Here is a 21,043-nt window from a genome sequence, read left to right on the forward strand (position 1 = left end):
GCTTCACTGACAGGAACACGTTTCACTTACACAGCACACTTCACTGACACGACATACTTCTTCACTGATACAACACACTTCACTGACACAACATAATTCTTCACTGATACAACACTTCAATAACAACATATCATTTACACCCTTTAAATACTTTGTATAATTACCGTCTATTAGTAAGGTCCTTAAGCCTATTTTTAAATACATTTTTGGTTGTTGGTAAAGCCTTTAGTAAGTCTGCAGGTAAAGCATTCCAGTCCCTGATAGTACGATTGAGAAAAGAAAACTTTCCAGTGTCCGTCCTCTGCCTTCTTTCCCTCAATTTATATGAGTGGTCGTTCCTTGAAGAGTAATTTGGCGGCTGCAACCTATTTTTTATTTCTCTCCAGGCAGGCTCGCCTCTGTATGTTTTGAACAGTGCCCATAATCGAATTCGCGTTCTCCTGTCCGTGAGTGTGTCCCATTTTAATGGTGAATTTTTCCGACAACACTTAAGAGCCCGTTGTTTAATCTTTTCCATTGTCTTAATATGTTCTAATCTGTAAGGATCCCAACATGCAGCACCATATTCCATTACTGGACGTACTAGTGATTTATATGCAATCTCTTTGGATTTATCAGAACCCTTTTCTTAGTACCCTCATCACAAAGTGTAACGCTCTCCATGCTTTTCCCGCTGTGTCTGTAATGTGTTCCCCCTCTGTAACGTGTTCTGTGAAGATCAACCAAACAAGTACATGAAGAGAAGCACGCTATTTACCTTCCATGCTGTGATGATCTCAGTCATAAATATAATATTCAAGATTGGAATGTCATTGGACTTATGTTTGGTGCGCGAGGAACAATTACCAAATTTACACTGGAGATCCTCAGAAAATTAAAGGTTCCTGATAAGACTCTTCAGACAATTGCATCAACCATTTTAAAATCTTCATTGAACATCATCAATCACCATCTCTATTCATCTTTATAATATTCAGTGTATATAATTTATTTTCAATAAATTTTTATCGTTTAATAGCTACCACATCTTGTCGCAGAACATTATTTTTTTTTTAATTTCATTATGTATTTTTCTAACATTAAATTTACATTTTCTTTTTTGTTCATTTGAATTGATTAGGATGCCGATCTTTTAAATTCAAGACTTGGACGGCTATCATTTCGATATACTACTACTAATACTGCTGCTACTGCTCTTGCTGCTATTTTAACGTAAATGTTTATGCATTTTCCATTCGTAGAAGTGCCTACTGTTACGAATTGTCTTTAATTGTTATGGATTTCCCCCACTACTACGGCATTACACCGAAAGGAAAAATTGTTAAGGAAAACCAGAATTATCTATAGTAATGTCACAAAAGATCTGAGATTTGCCTATAAATCCACTAGAGAAGCGATTTATTTGGCAAATCTCAGATTTCGAGTGATATTTATTAGGACTATTTCGTGAATAAAGTAAAAATGTAAATAATATATCCTAAAATTCGTTCATAAAATATTAATAATTGTATATTTATGAATACTTAACCTATTCAGACATTGTGAAGTCGAAATAGATGAATAACGATTACTGCAATAAATAAATTGAATGTTATTCAGTAATGACAATTGAGAAAAGCGAAATACAGGTTTTAAAATGTTAATTGATGTACTGCGCTTTTCTCTTGTTATTATAACAGAAATACGTTTTAATTATCTGCTGAAATCATAATTTAATTTAAACATTTTCTAGTATGATTGTGGGAAATGCCTGTTATTATTCGGTTGAGAAGCTTTTATTATCCAGTCTGCTGTGAAAAAATCTGAAAGTTAGAATTTATAAAACAGTTATATTACCGGTTGTTCTTTATGGTTGTGAAACTTGGACTCTCACTTTGAGAGAGGAACATAGGTTAAGGGTGTTTGAGAATAAGGTGCTTAGGAAAATATTTGGGGCTAAGAGGGATCAAGTTACAGGAGAATGGTGAAAGTTACACAACACAGACATAATTAGGAACATTAAATCCAGACGTTTGAGATGGGCAGGGCATGTAGCACGTATGGGCGAATCCAGAAATGCATGTAGAGTGTTAGTTGGGAGGCGGGAGGGAAAAATACCTTTGGGGAAGCCGAGACGTAGATGGGAAGATAATATAAAATGGATTTGAGGGAGGTGGGATATGATGATAGAAACTGGATTAATCTTGCTCAGGATAGGGACCGATGGCGGGCTTATGTGAGGGCGGCAATGAACCTCCGGGTTCCTTAAAAGCCAGTAAGTAAATAAGTATAGTATGATTACAAATAATTTGATTAATACATTAATTAAATGAACAATTGTTATGAAGAAGTGTCATTTTCTTTGGATACAATGGATATGGAATTAGAGGATGAAGATGTAGAAGTGGAAGTAGGATTTCGTACTTTTTTTAATACAATGGAGTCATGCTCATCGATTTACGTGGAAACAGTTGGCGACACTGATTAAACAAAATAACGAACTTGCCATAAATTGACAGTGATAAATAGAGCTGCAGAAATTATCACGAAGTATGACTGTTATTGATTGGAATTCAAAATTTCATTACACTTTATTGGCCGAAAATGAAATGACGTCATATAAACGAAATATATACAGGTTGAACTGTAAGTAATGTAATTAGTTTTAGGGGCTATTCTTTGAAATATTTCAAATAAAAAAGTTCAGTACAATTTTGCTCGTTTTTGCTTTTCGAGATAAAAATTGTTTTATATGAAACATTCCATAACGTGTTTTGGAAAACCATTAATTTTATTTCCAATATTCCCAGGAGTCAATTTAATAGAGCTTTGTATTATGATACTAAATTATTGAAAGAATTTTAGTTTTGTTCTTTAAATGTGCATAAATTTATCGGAACATGTTACTTTTCGTTCTGCAAAGAAATTTTACAGTGTTATAGTTCTGGCCTTCAACCTTCCTCTTTGGTGATTTTTACAGGCTGTATTTCATATGAAGTCATCCTTGCCGACCACTACAGTTTGCCTTGGATGAATGAAATTCTGATGTGTTTATAACAAGTACTTTCCTGTCCAGCCAGCCATGATAGGCCTAAAATATTCAGGAGAAAATATTAATGTAGCACCATAATAATATTATTCGTGCACAAATGTGGGATTAGTAAATGCGGGGAATATAAGGATAGAAATAAATAATTTAACATAGTCTGATTCTAAAGTACTTAATTGCGATATTAATTTTCAAATGAATCCAATTCTCTGTAGTGACAATATTAATCACTACATTTTCAAACAACTAATTGACGTCATACTGATGTATAAATCGTTTAGACCAGCCATGTCAATTGATGCCCATAGGAGCAAGCACGCGCTTTAGAGCTCAGGAGAGCCTGAGCGCTTTACAGCGGAAAGGAAAGAGATAGACGAAGGCGGTAGCCCAGTATACGCCGCTTGATGGAGCTATATTCAGGAATGGCCAGCACTGATTCAGTAGATAAAGGGAAGAGAACTTTATTAAAACTGTATCCACGTAATTTTTAGATTTGTCTGAGAAGTTTAAGTGCATTATAAGAATGAAAGTTTTAATTTTAATGCTCATTTTTCACAGGTTTGATGTTTTTTTTTTATTCAAAAGAAACATTTTCTCACATTTTTAATAGAAAAGTGAAATTTTCAGATATAGGCCTATTTATTTATTAGCCTTACAGAATGTTTTCGTAAATCTAATAAACCGTAAATACGTATTACTGAAGACAGTGTATTGAAAATTTTGAAAATATTCGCATGGAAATTGTTTGTAAGGAAATGAATTAACAAAGCAGCTACTGTTACATCATAAGCAAAAGATACGTGCCTATGTGTTGTAAAAATGTCAGCTCTATAGCTTCAGCATATTTCGAGAAATTAATTTAATATTCTGATGATAGGAAGTTGCTCACTAATATCACCTTAAAAGCATAATGCGATACGAGTTTTGTTATGGAATATTAGTTACACTTAAAACATATACTGCACCTAGGTAACTTTTCTTTGTACTGTAATATTGTTTTGATTAGATTATTGATAAGGCTAAAGGTACCATCAATATCAATTCCAACTTATGTCAGACTCAGTCTCTTTTTTGGGGATATCACTTTCTTTATGAATGATGTGTTTCATTTACTTAGTACAGTATAGTTGTACTACTATGGAATTTATGTGAATATTCCTTCTCAATTCTTTATTATGTTATTAACATTTAAAACAGAACTGCAATATTAAGAAATTGGTGTTAGTACTTTTGTTTTGTGCGAGATCGTGCGTATTTGCTTGTTTTCCGCACAGAACCAATACGCGGTAAGTGTGAAATACCACATTCAGTATTCCCAACGTAACACACATAACAATTTCCCTCTTCTTACCGCTTAAGCGCGACATTCATTTTACTGCTTTAGGCTTTTAACATATTATTTTTAGAGACGCTTAACATAGTAATAATTATAAATTGGAAACTTACCACTGCAATTTTACCTAAATTACAATGTTAATTATTGCTTTTAAATATTTGCAAAAATTAAGTAAAGTCTACTACTCCACGAAACTTATTGCATTCCTGATACAAGTAAGATTAAGGAAGCCGTGAAAAAATCAACAAAATTCCAGATGCCGATGTTATTACTGCAATATGTTATATAAATAATATTGTTAAAATATTAAAATTAAAAATAAATCACTACATAACCTTACCGTTTGTTTTAAGTTCGCATTTATAGACTGGGGGAAAAAAAAGACAGACGTATATCACGGCCTGCTGGAATATAGTAAACACAGAAAACATTTTATAGCAGCAATTTGAAGATAGATATTTTTGTTTTTAAAAGTTGCCGTCATTGAACAGAAACCAAGATGGAGATTTCATTGCAACTAATTAGAAATTCGTCTTTCAGGTATGTAACAAACGATCTTCGCACAAAATAATGTACGATACACGAGCGGTATGTTTGTTTTCATGTTGTCGGAAATTAAAAAAGCTCAACTACGTTTCGCTTTTTCAATCTTTTCCTCGGCCATGAAAACGTCAACATACCGCTCTTGTAACGTATATTACTATTACAGACGATATAGATATTATCAAACATAAAGAAGCTATATAAAAATAACGACATAATATTTCACGTGCCCATGTGTTGTAAAAATGTCAGCTCTATAGCTGCAGCACATTTCGAGACAATAATTTAATATTCTTATGATAGGAAGTTGCTCACCAGTATCACCTTAAAAGCATAATGCGATAAGAGTTTTGTTATGGAATATCAGTTACACTTAAAACATATAGGCTACAGTACCTAGGTAACTTCGCTTTGTACTGTAATATTGTTTTGATTAGTTTATTGATTACTTTTGTAAGGCTAAAGATACCATCAATATAAATTCCAACTTATCATGTCATACTCAATCTCTTTCTTTGGAATATCACTTTCTTTATGAATGATGCGTTTCATCCATTTAGTACAATATAGTTGTACTACTATGGAATTTATGTGAATATTCCTTCTTAACTGTTCATTATGTTATTAACGTTTAAAATACGACTGCAATATTAAGAAATCAGTGTTAGTACTTTTGTTTTACAGACAATATAGATAATATTAAATAGAAAGAAGCCATATAAAAATAACGACATAAAATTTCACGTTCTGTCTGAAGTTTGTGCACCACTGTTTTCTTAACCCAACAGGCTGCTTATTCATATACACAACTCTTCCTCTTTCCATACTTAGCGCTTGATGCCCGCGCACGACGTCAAGGTCAGAAAAATGCGCTTGCTTTGACATCACTGGTTTAGACTACCAATAAAATTGCGTATGTCACACTTTTCGTTGTTGCAGTAAATTAAGTTAATGGTACACAACTGTTTTATTTCCTTATTGCTAGCCACAATTCTACTGCCCTGGCGGAGTAGCCTGTGTAGTTGAAAACATCGTTAAATAAATTCCTATTACTGGCACTACTTCTTGCCTGCCCTCAATGTCCTTTTTACGCCCCCCCCCCAGGTTAGAAATATTTGTTATACAGCAGTGTGTTACGGCCCTTCATACCTACCAGGCATTCCAATAATTCGAGCGGAACTTTTCTTCCCCCCTCCGCCAGCCGTTGGCACACCTGCCAGGATAACTGCAAGTAATAAGTGGGGTCATTATGATATGTAAAAGGATACACTTATTGTAAATTATACATAATACTGTAATTGCATTAAATCATAGGACTTTTAACTCTCCTGTTTTCGACAAGTCAATTTCGTGGAGTAGTCTTTTCTCTTATAGCCTGGAGGTAGGAGTAAATGAGATTTAATGCCAACCACAGCCCAATTTGCAGTTCTTTATTTAACGTGTTTCTTCATCTGCCGATGCTACTGAGATACAAAAATATGATAATATAACTTGGCTGGAATTCAGCAATGAAATACTCTTAATTTTATCTTGAGAGACGACGAAGAAGATGAATTTTAAATTGAGGCTGGGAGCACAACGGCTGCCGATAAAGTTGTTTGCCCCGATTTGAGATACCGAATTCTTCACGGCGTCAGACCAGCTGATTCGAGGAAGGTCTTCATCGACTGTATCTAGCAGTGTTAGCAACCAGCAAATAACATCGTTGAATATCTTAATTCGCATGTTGTCCAGTCATATTTTTCCGGAAAGGTTTTTGAAAATTATCTTTATTATTTTATTTTTTCTTTACAGAAGGTACAGGGTGCGTCAGAAAGAACGGATGGATTTCACATGGCAAGAAAATTGTAAAGATTCATCAAATCAAAAATTTATTGTTATCAACATATTCACCAATACATGCAGTTTATTTATGGAAAACATTATCCATATGATGTCCTTGGCTTTCAATACAGGCATCGAGGCGTTTTCTGAAGTTCGCCATCACTTTCACAGTCATAGCTGGTGCAATTGCCACGATTTCTTCACGAATCGCTGTCTTCAGTTCGTCCAGTGTATGTGATCGACGTTTAAAATCTTACGCCTTCAAATGGTCCCAAAGAAAGAAGTCGCAGGGCGCGAGATCTTACCGTAGCCTCGGACAATCTCAGTGCAATAGAATTTCGTCCACGTGATTTCTTCTTTAATGTTGAACCTGTGATACGAAATGAAGCCACCCACCGCAAAATTGTATTCCGAGTTGGAATCCTAGCGTGACATCCGATGTCGAAATGAGTCCTGAGTGGCGATCACAGACTCTTCATTTTTCAAAAATGTCTCTACGATGAAAGCACGTTGTACACCAGACCAACACCATGTTCTCAACTGAAACTGCATTCTCTGGCTGACCCAACAGTCGTGGTCCCCCTCACTATATCTCTCTCCTCGTTGCGTATCGATAGTTTGAAATCCATCCGTTCTTTCTGACGCACTCTTTATAAGATGAAGTATTGTGATATTCCATGTTGAATCTTTCGTATACTACTTTTAACACTTGAATATAAATAATTGATTAAATGGCGATCTTAACATGCTGCATTCAGGACAATGGCACACAGATAACTCAACATACCCATGAGCCAACAACACTACAATGAAGAAGTGAACACAATCAAATACATAGCACAAGAAAATGGTTACAACCCAAACATAATAGACAACATCATAAGGAAGACAAAACAAAAACTCAACAAACACAAAAACACACAAAACACAACACAAAAACAAGAAATACATCACACTAACATACGAAAACAAAAGCACACACAAGATCGCATCCTCATTCAGAAAACAGAAATACAACGTAGCATACAGAACAGAAAACACACTACAAAGACATCTCAACACACAAACAACACAAACAAATAAAACCACACAGGCGTATACAAACTCAAATGCAATAGTTGCGACAGTTTCTACATTGGACAGACAGGCAGATCATTCCAAACTCGATACAAAGAACACAGTAAAGCAATAACCAGAGGACACAATACATCTACATATGCCGAACACATAACTAATGCCAACCACACATACAATAACATAAATACAGATATGGAAATCCAAACCCAAAAACCAAAAACTCAACACACTAGAACAATACGAAATATACAGACACACTAAAACACACCCTAATCAAATTCTCAACACACAGATCAATTTCAGAACACACACACTATTTGACACAACTCTTCATCACGCGAACGCACCCACACAACAGGCAGCGAAGTTGAGATAGCGCCGAGATCCAGTAGGCTCTAAGGATAGTGTCAAGTAGCACCGAAACAGCTGTAAGCCACACATGCTTACATAATTAACACGAGTAAGATCGCCATTTAATCAATTATTTATTGTGATAATGTAGAAAAATGAATTTTGGCATTTTTGGGAATATATATTTTATCAGCATTCTCTACAAAGAAAATAAGGTTTCAAACATGGCGGTAGCATGTCTGTGTTTGTACAGAAATTTCCTCTAAATTATTACTTACTTACAAATGGCTTTTAAAGAACCCGCAGGTTCATTGCCGCCCTCACATAAGCCCGCCATTGGCCCCTAACCTGTGCAAGATTAATACAGTCTCTATCATCATATCCCACCTCCGTGAAATCCATTTTAATATTATCCTCCCATCTACGTCTCGGTCTCCCCAAAGATCTTTTTCCCTCCGGCCTCCCAACTAACACTCTATATCCATTTCTGGATTCGCCCATAAGTGCTACATGCCCTGCCCATCTGAAACGTCTGGATTTAATGTTCCTAATTATGTCAGGTGAAGAATACAATGCGTACAGTTGTGTTGTGTAACTTTCTCCATTGTCCTGCAACTTCATGCCTCTTCGGCCCAAATCTTTCCCTAAGAACCTTATATTCAAACACCCTTAATTTCTGTTCCTCTGTCAAAGTGAGAGTCCAAGTTTCACAACCATACAGAACAACCGGTAATATAACTGTTTGATGAATTCTAACTTTCAGGTTTTTGACACCAAACTAGATAACAAAAGCTTCTCAACCCAATAATAACATGCATTTCCCATATTTATTCTCCGTTTAATTTCCCCCAGAGTGTCATTTATATTTGATACTGTTGCTCCAAGATACTTGATTTTTTCCACCTCTTCGAGGGATAGATCTCCAATTTTTATATTTACATTTCGTACAAAATTCTGGCCACGAGACATAATCATATACATTCTTGTTTTCGGGATTTCCTTGCTTCAAGTAAAATTTCCGTGTTTTCCCTAATCGTTTGTGGATTTTCTCCTAAAATATTCACGTCATGCGCATAGACAAGAAGTTGATGTAACCCATTCAATTCCAAACCCTCTCTGTTATCCTGAACTTTCTTAGTGGCATATTATAGAGCGAAGTTAAAAAGTGAAGGTGATAGTCCATCTGCTTGCTTTAGCCCGCAGTGAATTGGAAAAAGTATCAGACAGTAGCTGGCCTATACGGACTCCGCTATAAGTTTCATTGAGACACATTTTAATCGAACTAGTTTCTTGGGAATACCAAATTAAATAAGAATGTTATATAAACCTTCTCTCTTAATCGATTCATATGGCTTTTTGAAATCTATGAATAACTGATGTACTATACCCTTATACTCCTATTTTTCTCCAATATCTGTCGAATACAAAACATAGACTAGTATTTCAATTTTTATTTAATTTGAATATAGTAGAAATACCTTTCGTAGACCAGACCGATATTCCGCTCAAGGACCCAGAAAATAGAAAATAATCCTTTCTTACTTTACTGCCTCATGAAAATGTAAGAGATAAGAGTATAAAGTTCGTCTCGAAATCTGATAACGTCCAGGTTCCATGACGATTTACTTCCATGCCAAGCTCTCTAATGCTGGACTTCTAAATTATGAAATTAACACTTTGGTATGTGCAAGTGAAAAAATCCGAATTATGCAGGGGATAAGGACAGCCGTTCTATTTAACAGGGGCGCTAGAGAAATATCTTTCCTTTTTTTTTCATTACTTTTTCTTGAGATTACGGCTTATATAGGGCGAGGGAGGTTCTCTATTATTAGAATTTACTTTGCTAATGTATTCACACTTGTGACATTTAAGAATATGTCTTTTCTTTCCTTCCCTTTCTTCTTGGTAGTATTTTACATCGCAGCAAGCAGTTCGTCTTGCGGGACGTTCCCCTTTTCCTTTATCATTCCAGTTGCTGCTACGTCCATTCTTATCTCGGACTCTGCTGCTGACTAATACGACGTCTACCTCTCCCTCTCTGTTCGCAAAATCGACCAAGCTCATACCGGGTGTTCAGGTGTTCCTGGACTCTGAAGCAAAATTAAAACGTTTCCTGCGGCTTCATTCTTAAAATTAAAATCAAGAAAATACCGAGTGTATCAGTTGTCCTGGACTCTAAATATGAATAATACGAGGCGCATCCAGAAAGTAAGTTTCCCTATTTAAAAAAAAAAGAACACACTTTCAGGAAAACATTTATTGGCAACAGGTACAGCAATGTTTCAGCTATTTTTCAACATAGCCACCGTCAGAATTGAGACACTTGTCGTATCGTGGGATCAACGTTTGTATCTCTCTGTCGTAGAACTCTGCAGCCTGTGAATGGAACCAGCGTGTGACAGACGTCTTCAGCTCTTCGTCGTTGCCAAAACGCTCACCGGAGGACAGGAATTTCTTGAGGTGCAAGAAAACGTGAAAATCGCTGGGAGAAAGATCAGGACTGTAGGGTAAATGATGAAACAACTCCCAGCCAAATTCCTTCAAAACAGCTGCTGTGCGCCAAGCCGTATGTGGACGAGCATTGTCATGGAGGAGCACAACACCTATTCCACGCCTCTTGTTTTGAATGGCACGTCGCAATTTTCGCAGTGTTTCACAGTAACGGTCAGCGTTCACTGTTTCACCTCTTGGAAGGAAGTCAATGAGCAGAATGCCCTTCCTGTCCCAGAACACTGTGCACATCACTTTCCGTATCGACAGCGTCTGTTTGAATTTCGTCCTGACCGGAGATCTACTATGCCGCCAATGCATTGACTGCTGCTTGGTTTCCGGGGTGAAGTGCGAAATCCAAGTCTCTTCGCCCGTGACGATCCTGTCTAGGAACTCTTCGCCGTCATCGTGATACCGTTGCAGAAATGTCAGTGCTGCTCCTAAACGTTGCATTTTGTGTTCGGGTGTCAGGTTTTTCGGCACCCACCTTGCACACACTTTTTTGAACAGCAGGTGCTTAGTGACAATCTCACGCAACAAGGATCGCGATATCTGCGGAAAATGGCTGCTCAGCTTCGTAATCGAGAAGCGACGGTTCTCCATGATGCACTGCCGCAACAGCTCAACATGATCATCATTGACGAGGGACGATCGCCCACTGCGGTCTTCATCATGGACACTTTGACGACCTTCGGAAAACTGCCTACACCAGCGACGCACCATCTGCTTACTCATGATGTTCGGCCCATAGACCTGACAGAGCTGCCGATGAATTTCAATTGGCGCAATGCTTTGTGCATTAAAGAACTTTATCACCGACCGAACCTCGCAGGCGGCGGGAGAAGGAATAAGAGCTTCCATTTCGGACCACTGCTACCACGCTACTGGCACCAGGCGGGACCTGTCCGGCTGGCATATGATTGATACGTCATAGATCTGTTACGCATGCGCAATTGACACGGCTAATTACGTTTACTTTCAAGGGGAAAAATCGGGAAACTTACTTTCTGGATGCGCCTCGTACAACCTCACCCACTTCTTCGCTATTATTATTACAAACCACGAAATGGATGCTCTGTATCAGTTCTTCCTCAACTAATAAGATGTCTCCCTTTACCTTACTGCCTTTAAAATCGATAAAGCAGATATATGTGAAATGTTATTCCTGTGCTTTAATTGTGTAAATTATCTCCTCTACTTTTTCGTTATTATTATACCGACAAGAAGTAAATACCGGGTGTATGAGCTGTTCCGGATTCTGCTGATGGATAATAAAACTACCTTTGCTTCTTCCCTTTTATTATAGGCTAACAAACATATCATTGTGTATAAATTCTTGCCCTACCTACTAATAATAAATCTGTAACCAAAATTTTTCTGGTAATTTTCTATTTCCCAAAAATAATTGGTGTGAACATGTATAATTAATCATCCTGAGACCGAAAATCCCTTTTCTGAAATTTTTGTTTGTATGTATGTCTGTCTCTCTGTCTGGATGTTTGTTACCTTTTCACGTGATAATGACTGAACCGATTTATATGAAAATTGGAATATAAATTAAGTTTGTTGTAACTTAGATTTTAGGCTATATGGCATTCAAAATACTTTATTTAAAAGGGGGTTATAAGGGGGCCTGAATTAAATAAATCGAAATATCTCGCTTATTATTGATTTTCATGAAAAATATTACATAACAAAAGTTTCTTTAAAAATAATTTCCGATAAGTTTTATTCTGTACAAAATTTTGAAAGGACTGATATTTAAGGGTATACAAAAGTTTTAAAATAACAATACAATACATTTCCACCGCCGCGTCAGATTACAGTGTCGTTGTTCCGTAACTTTTGTGTGTAAAATATTAAATTTTTTAGTAGGAAGAAAAACAAATTTATTCATTCATGGCAGTAGTGCATAGGAGATCGTGAATTCTTACATTTTCGAAAGAAAGAAATATAATTAAGTTATATGTAGTAGATTCTATTATTTGCTGCATCACCATTTAAGTTATTTAATAGAGAAAAAATCTGAAAATCGATGTTACATAGGAGTTATTGCAGGAACGACGACGATGGCTACAATGAAATCAAAACAAATGACTCCGTCTATTTAAGGCGGCCTTGACGTTTATCAATATTATCATTACATTATATCTGGACCAAAATGATCGAATTTTAATTATTTAAATACAATTTAAATTAAGTAACATATTAAACGATTTTTCCTTCTATGAAACAGGAATGTTCCCTGGACCAGATGTCCTATTTTAATTATGTAATTACTTTATATTAATTTCTAACAACTGCAGCGGAGTGCACGGGTACAGCCAGTAGATAATAAAACTACCTTCGCTTCTTCCCTTTAATTATAGGCTACCAAACATATCAAGATGTATCAATTATTGCACTAATCTACACTAATAATAAATCTGTAGCCAAAATTTTTCTGGGTATTTTCGATTTTCCAAAAATAATTGGTGTTAAAATGTATAATTAACCATTCTGAAACCGAAAATCGCTTTTTTGAAATTTTTGTTTGTATGTCTGTCTGTCTGTCTGGATGTTTGTTACCTTTTCACTTGATAATGGCTGAACCGATTTATAATTATGAAAATTGGAATATAAATTAAGTTCGTTATAACATAGAATATAGGCTATATTCATTCAAAATAGTCTATTTAAAAGGGGAGCTATAAGGGGGCCTGAATGAAATAAATCGAAAAATCTCGCTTATTATTGATTTTTTATGAAAAATATTACATAACAACAATTTCTTTAAAAACAATTTCCGATAAGTTTTATTCTACGCAGAATTTTGATAGGACTGATATTACTATGATGTACCGAAGTACATAATATTTTCGTGCAGGAATTCTACATTACCATATGGCGAGATATCTGTTTTAAAATAACAATTCTTTTTTATATCATTGCCAGGTCCAATTAAAATACGAGTAATAAAGATAAAACAAATGACTCTGCATTTATTTAAGGCGGCCTTGGAGTCCTTGGACAACTTTCTACAAATGTTCGATGCCAGAACATTATGGAATCGTATTTAGGTACATTACGTACACCATACTCACGCTGAAATTCCCTTTGAACTCTTTTAACACTCTCAAATTTAGCATACCAAAGAACACATTTTGCCCGCTGTTGATTTGTAGTAGCCATTTTAATCATTACGATTTTCATTTGTCCTTTCAGATTGTGCATTGTTGATTGTGATATATGGAAACTCCCATCTTTTAATCATAATGTAACCATCAAGGAATTGTTCCTACTATCGTAATAGCTTTATAACAGTAAATTAATATCATCCATACCCAAAAGGATCAGACTGTAGATCAGACGTCTCCAAAAGCGTACTCGCGAGCAAGCCCTTGAACGGAACCGAAGCCAGTACGTAATGAGCGCGCTCCGCCTCACCCATCCCCACCTGTACTGTACTCAATGTTTATGCGCAAACGAATACCATTGGCGGACTGCCATTATCATTGTGTTGGTCGGCGTGTTCCACCGTTTCACAATGTTTTCTAATCATGGACGTAGTACATTCAAGGATGAATGGGAAGATGATTCTTTTGTGTTAGCGGGAGAGAATGAATTATTCCATCTTCCAAGTTTGCATTCGCTCACGAATATTCTCCAGTCAAAAGTAGATGCATATTGCCAGATCATGGAAACTCAAAACAGATTTCAAAGAAAGACGGTTTGGAGTTTTCAGAAACATCGAAAAAGATTTTTCCTTGTTCGCGAATCCGTTTACAATGAACATTGCAGACGTGAGACCTGAACTAAAATTTGAAGTTGCAACAATTCAAAGTGATATATTGTTCAAAGCCAAGTGTAAAGATTTTGTTGGTGTTGACATATTTAGAAATAATGATGCATGTAAATATCCGTGTTTAGGGTCTTTTGCTTTGAGAATCTCAGCTATGTTTGGTTCCACATATATTTGTGAACAGTTTTTTTAGAAAGTAACCAACATAAAATCGTGTAAAAGATCTCATATGACAGGTGAAAGTCTTCTTGCGTAGGTAATATTGGCTGCTATGAAACCAATCCTAATCTTGAGAGCTTGGTAACTTAAATTTTGTTTATTTACAAAGGATTCTTCATAGTATGTCAAAATAATGTACGAACGCATGGTATTTCTTATTCTATTCATGTTATTATTTGTAAACATAAGCAGACCGTAGCCGCAATCCCCCACTGACCGCTCTCATCTGTTGAGGTAAGAGTCTCTCCCCCTTCTTTAGCCTTACAGCACCCTGTGTTCGGCGGGCAGCATCCTGAGCACGAAAGATAATACGCTTTTTGAAGATCTCTGCTGTAGATTATTCCATATGAGAAAAACGTTTGAATTGATGGATCCTCTGCTATAAACTCAATTCTATATTTCTTTGCTTTTTATGTAATTAACGATTAAAACTGGAATTAATTTATGTATTGATTAACGCAGTGGTTGCCTAACACCACGAAATTGTGACGTACTAGAAATGCAACCCGCACACCGCTATCGCAGGAAGAGGGGTGGAGTGGGTATCTCCTCAGGTAATGCAGCGAATAACAGTGCAGAGACGGACTGTGACCAGAAATCAAAAACAATATAATATTCTCCTACTTATTAACTATACAAATCTTTTGCCGTGTTAACTTTTATCCTCCTATTCATTAGTTTTGTATTATTAATAAAATAAAATATATTTTCTTATTTACCATAAAAAGAACGTGTATTCTACATCAGCAGGTATTTGAAATTAGAAAGACGTACCAGGTTTGTCACGAAATTGTAAATTACGCTACATATTAAAAAAAAAAGTCGAAGTATTTTACTCCGATTATGACATAGAAGCCGATACTTTTTATTGTTTATTTATTAATGAAATATTCAACTTACAGGTAACGGTGCGGTAGTCTTTATATCAAGAAGAATAATGACAACGTACATTGTTCTTTTATGCTTCATTTAAAATTTTACAACAAATTAACTATCTCATATTTTTTCCACCTGCACAAAAGAAATACTTTTACTCCCATGCTCCTTAAAATTAAGTTTTTACATATTATCTGTTTTCTGTTTTGGAAAATACATCGAAACATAGTATTCTACACACTTGTAACATTACATGTGTGTGTCCGCTGCTGATAAATGTCTTGTCTTATATCGAAGTGAAGATTGTAAACAGAGGGTGGAGGTATGATGCCATGGTTACGCTTGAGTGGAGGCAGGGGCATTTGTCGCGACACAGCTTTTGGCGATCACTGGATTAAAGAGACGTTGTAGCTAGCGGTGAGAGGTGGTACAGAGCGATGTATATAGAACTGACACATTTCTTTCTTTAATTATTCCGTTGGAAATTCGTTCAGTGGCCCAATTTTAGCACCAAATTAAGCAGAATATTCTGGAGTTTCGATTCCTTGTCACTAGATGCGCAGATGTTTATGTTTTATTCCTATTGTTGGCAGCACTGACCCAATTTTAGCACCAAATTAAGCAGAATGTTCTGGAGTTTCGATTCCTTGTCACTAGATGCGCAGATGTTTATGTTTTATTCCTATTGTTGGCAGCTGTTTTCGACATTTTGTGTCAACGTGAAAATGCAGTACACACTAAATCAACGACTCTTCCTTGTGAAGCAATACTGGATTACGAATTCAATTACAGCTACTCAAAGGGCATACCAGAGAGAATTTGGTGTTCGCAATCCTCCCAAAAGAAACACAATATGGGACTGGTAAACAAATTGGAAACAACTGGATCTCTGGCGAGTGAAAAGGGCAAGCATCGTTCATCTAGGCTTCCCACGGTTGTTGTTGACGCAAGAGCACGACTGGAGCAGTCACCCAAAAAATCATTAAGACGTTTGTCTTTGAGTTTGTTGAGCAACCGGACGATGTAGAGCTGAGTCAAAGATATTTTCAGCACAATGGCGCTACATGCCATACATCAAATGAATCCATGGAACTATAGTAATTGCAAGTTTCTTTGACGACCGAATAATTTCCACGAACCTGTGGCCACCGAGATCTCCGGATTTGACAACGCGCCGGACTTCTTTCTATGGGGTTACTTAATTCCCAAAATTCCTCTACATTTTAGGTACAATAAGTTGTCGCTAGCACAATTCGTTTTGAAACAATTAATGAAAGAAATGTGTCAGTTCTATATAAATCACTCTGTAGTTCTGTGTTACATCCTTTCGTCTTAAAGAATCTTGTTCATGCTTTATATTTATAGGTAGGGTGTCCTTGACCAGCTGTTCTGACGTGGATGTGCTCGAGTTCTCGAGTGGGAGGGACTAACAAGTGGCTCATACATTGTTCTAGAAAGCGGTGTATAATCCCGCCATGTCCGAAATTTATAGCCACTCACACTCGGCAGATATATTCCTCTATAAGTAGGATAGAGTTCTAAATTAATGCAGCTTGTAGTTTACTTGTACTAGTTAAGTACATCTATGAAATATTTACAGTTTATTTATGATACATAAGTCCGCGCTGAAATCAACATTGAGTCATAAGATTTTTAACACCGTCTGAAGTTGTAGTAGCTGTTGTAATCCTCACTGCTTTGAGTCAGATAATTCTATTTATGTAGCAGAGTTCCAATACAGACTACTAGTTTTGGTAGTATGGAAGGATGGATGCAGTGGTGTTAATGCTATAATTTATAGGTGGTTGTAGAAACTTTAGCCAATAAATTTTACTTCCTTGTTCTATATCGTCGTTGGTCCTGCAATAATAATAATAATAATAATAATAATAATAATAATAATAATAATAATAATAATAATAATAATAATAATAATAATAATAATAATAATAATGGCTTTATTTAACCTGGCAGACTTAAGGCCGTAAGGCCTTCTCTTACACTCAACCAGGATTAAAACGTGCTTACACAGTTGAACATAAAACTGTATCGGAATTAAGTAATTACATACTGATACAATTTAGGTACATAATGAGATCAAAAGAGGTAGTTACATAAAATTTACCTCATAAAATAAAAATAAACATAGTGAAATTCATATTAATGTTGTTAGAATGAAATACGAATCACATAAAAACAGAAGCCGATAATTCAATAAAAATGTACACAGTGAAAATAAAAATAAACACATTAGTATACATATTAATATTAGATTACAGTTAAGTAGGATTTACATAATTAAATCAGAAACCGAAAATTGAATAAAATGCACACAAAAATAGATTAATAATAGTGATAGTGATAGCTTTATTGATATTGTTCACAAAAATACAAAACTTAATAATTTAACAAAAGATCTATATACAAATGTAGTTCTACATAATAAATATACAATTTCCTAAACTAATTAATCTATCGCAAATCTCAATAATTTATTGGTTCAAACTTGCACTTACGTCTTGTTTTAGTGCATGTTTAAACCAATCGTGATAATCCTTAAGACTTTAAACCTTAATTATTTGCTCCTTTTCAAAAATCTAATTGTAATATTTAGGTCTTATTTTACATAATAATTTATTATTCCAATTAGATGATCAGATGTCGACATACTGTAAGTCATGAACCTGAAATAGCTGAATCGGTACATTCCATATGTAGGTTAATCTTTCTTTCTTACAATATTTTCATGTCAGCAGAAACGTTTGCGTAACTTCTACGAAGACTACCGCATGCCTGCTTAAAAACAAGCTTGACAAATTGCTTACATAATCAACCTCAATTTAGTTTCATCATTATGTCGCATGTACTCATTATCGATTCATTTCTATTATGATTTCTATTATGATCTAATAAATTTATTATAATTGCATTCTTATTGAAATTAAAATATATTAGTTAACCAATTTATAAATTCAAATAAATAGATTAATAATAAAACAACACAGTGGGATACATATTGGCGTTAAGTGATAAATAAACACGATTTAGATAATAAAAATAAGAAAAAAAAAATAAAAATAAATACAGTGGAACACATTCCATTAAATATTTGCAACGCGTTGGGTCTGGCAACTCATCATAAGATATTTTTCTAATTTACATTTAAAGGAAATTAAAGTTCGGCAGCCCTTGACTTAAGGCGGCAGAGAATTCCAGTGACGAGAAGTAGCAACAGTGAAAGATGAAGAATAAAGAGATGATTGTGCAGTGGTATTTCTAGCGTGTTAATAACTCGTATGTGACATATTTATCGATTTTCAGATTTTTGCTGTATTAAATAAATAACATAAATTGTACTACAATTTTATTTGCTGATGATCAAGTGGTCATTAGCGAGAGTGGAAATGCTTTACAACAGGCAATATGTATGTATGTATTTATTATCACTACAATTGGGTATACACCCGGTGGCAGTGTTATATAATATACAATAATAGCATTGCAATTATACAATAATGACAGCAATAAAAGAAAAATAAAAAATAAAATAAAATAAACCTAAATTTGTTTCTAACTATAAATAAATAGATGCAATAAACCTAGGACTATTAAATAAAAACTATTCTATAATAACGCCTACACTAAGCAAAAGTAAACCTAACTTATAAGCAGTTCTATTTCATCCAACTATTACAGTTCGTATAGGCCAGTTTCTATCTGATGCTTTTCCAATTCACTGCGGGCTAAAGCAGGGAGATGCACTATCACCTTTACTTTTTAACTTCGCTCTAGAATATGCCATTAGGAAAGTTCAGGATAACACGCAGGGATTGGAATTGAACGGGTTACATCAGCTTCTTGTCAATGCGGATGACGTGAATATGTTAAGAGAAAATCCACAAACGATTAGGGAAAACACGGAAATTTTACTTAAAGCAAGTAGAGCGATAGGTTTGGAAGTAAATCCCTAAAAGACAAAGTATATGATTATGTCTCGTGACCAGAATATTGTACGAAATGGAAATATAAAAATTGGAGATTTATCCTTCGAAGTGGTGGAAAAATTCAAATATCTTGGAGCAACAGTAACAAATATAAATGACGCTCGGGACGAAATTAAACGCAGAATAAATATGGGAAATGCGTGTTATTATTCGGTTGAGAAGCTTTTATCATCTAGTCTGCTGTCAAAAAATCTGAAAGTTAGAATTTATAAAACAGTTATATTACCGGTTGTTCTGTATGGTTGTGAAACTTGGACTCTCACTCTGAGAGAGGAACATAGGTTAAGGGGTGTTTGAGAATAACGTTCTTAGGAAAATATTTGGGGCTAAGCGGGATGAAGTTACAGGAGAATGGAGAAAGTTTGGTTTGGTTTATTATATATAATAGATCACAGACACATTACATACAACAATTTTACACAAAGATATCTTATTATTTAAATACAATTTCTACGTTTTACCTATTTACATATTTGTTTTGTCTTGCACTAGCAAATGGAGAAAGTTACACAACGCAGAACTGCACGCATTGTATTCTTCACCTGACATAATTAGGAACATTAAATCCAGACGTTTGAGATGGGCAGGGCATGTAGCACGTATGGGCGAATCCAGAAATCCATATAGAGTGTTAGTTGGGAGACCGGAGGGAAAAATACCTTTGGGGAGGCCGAGACGTATATGGGAGGATAATATTAAAATGGATTTGAGGAAGGTGGGATATGATAGAGACTGGATTAATCTTGCACAGGATAGGGACCGATGGCGGGCTTATGTGAGGGCGGCAATGAACCTTCGGGTTCCTTAAAAGCCATTTGTAAGTAAGTAAGTATTACCAACTCAAGTAATTAGGCCTACATATTACCTTAGTTAATTACAAATCAACTTAATTAAATATCATCTTAATTAATTACATATCAACTTAATTAATTACATGACACAACTTAGATATTTACACTAGACCTACAATTACATTTTCAGTCTAGTCTTCTCAACCCTTCCTTAAATGTATTGATTTTGAGAGGACCACCCTGAAAGATTGCCGCAGGTAAGCTGTTCCAGTCTACTATTGTACTATTGTACCCTAGTAATGCCGCACTTCGATTATTGTGACGTTTTGTTAAGTGACCTAAGTTCTGAACTGTCAGTCAAGTTACAGCGAGTTCAGAATATGTGCGTCAGATACGTGTGCAACATCCGACGATATGATCACATATCACCGTCCTTCGCAAGTCTTTCGTGGCTCCGACTTAAAGAACGCAGAACTTTACACTCATTGCCTTTACTCTTTCGAATTCTGCACACCTCAACACCAAATTACCTTTCATCTCGTTTCTCTTATCTATACTCTAACCACGACGTAAATACCAGATCACTTATCTGTGGCACGCTAAGTATACCTCTTCATAGAACATCTTGTTATTCATCATCTTTTACAGTATCCACCTCGCGTCAATGGAATTCCTTGTCACAAAGTATTAGGGGCTGCAAGACAATAAACACCTTTAAGAACA

Source organism: Periplaneta americana, chromosome 4, assembly GCF_040183065.1.
Source record: "Periplaneta americana isolate PAMFEO1 chromosome 4, P.americana_PAMFEO1_priV1, whole genome shotgun sequence".
Classification (NCBI taxonomy): Eukaryota; Metazoa; Arthropoda; class Insecta; order Blattodea; family Blattidae; genus Periplaneta; species Periplaneta americana.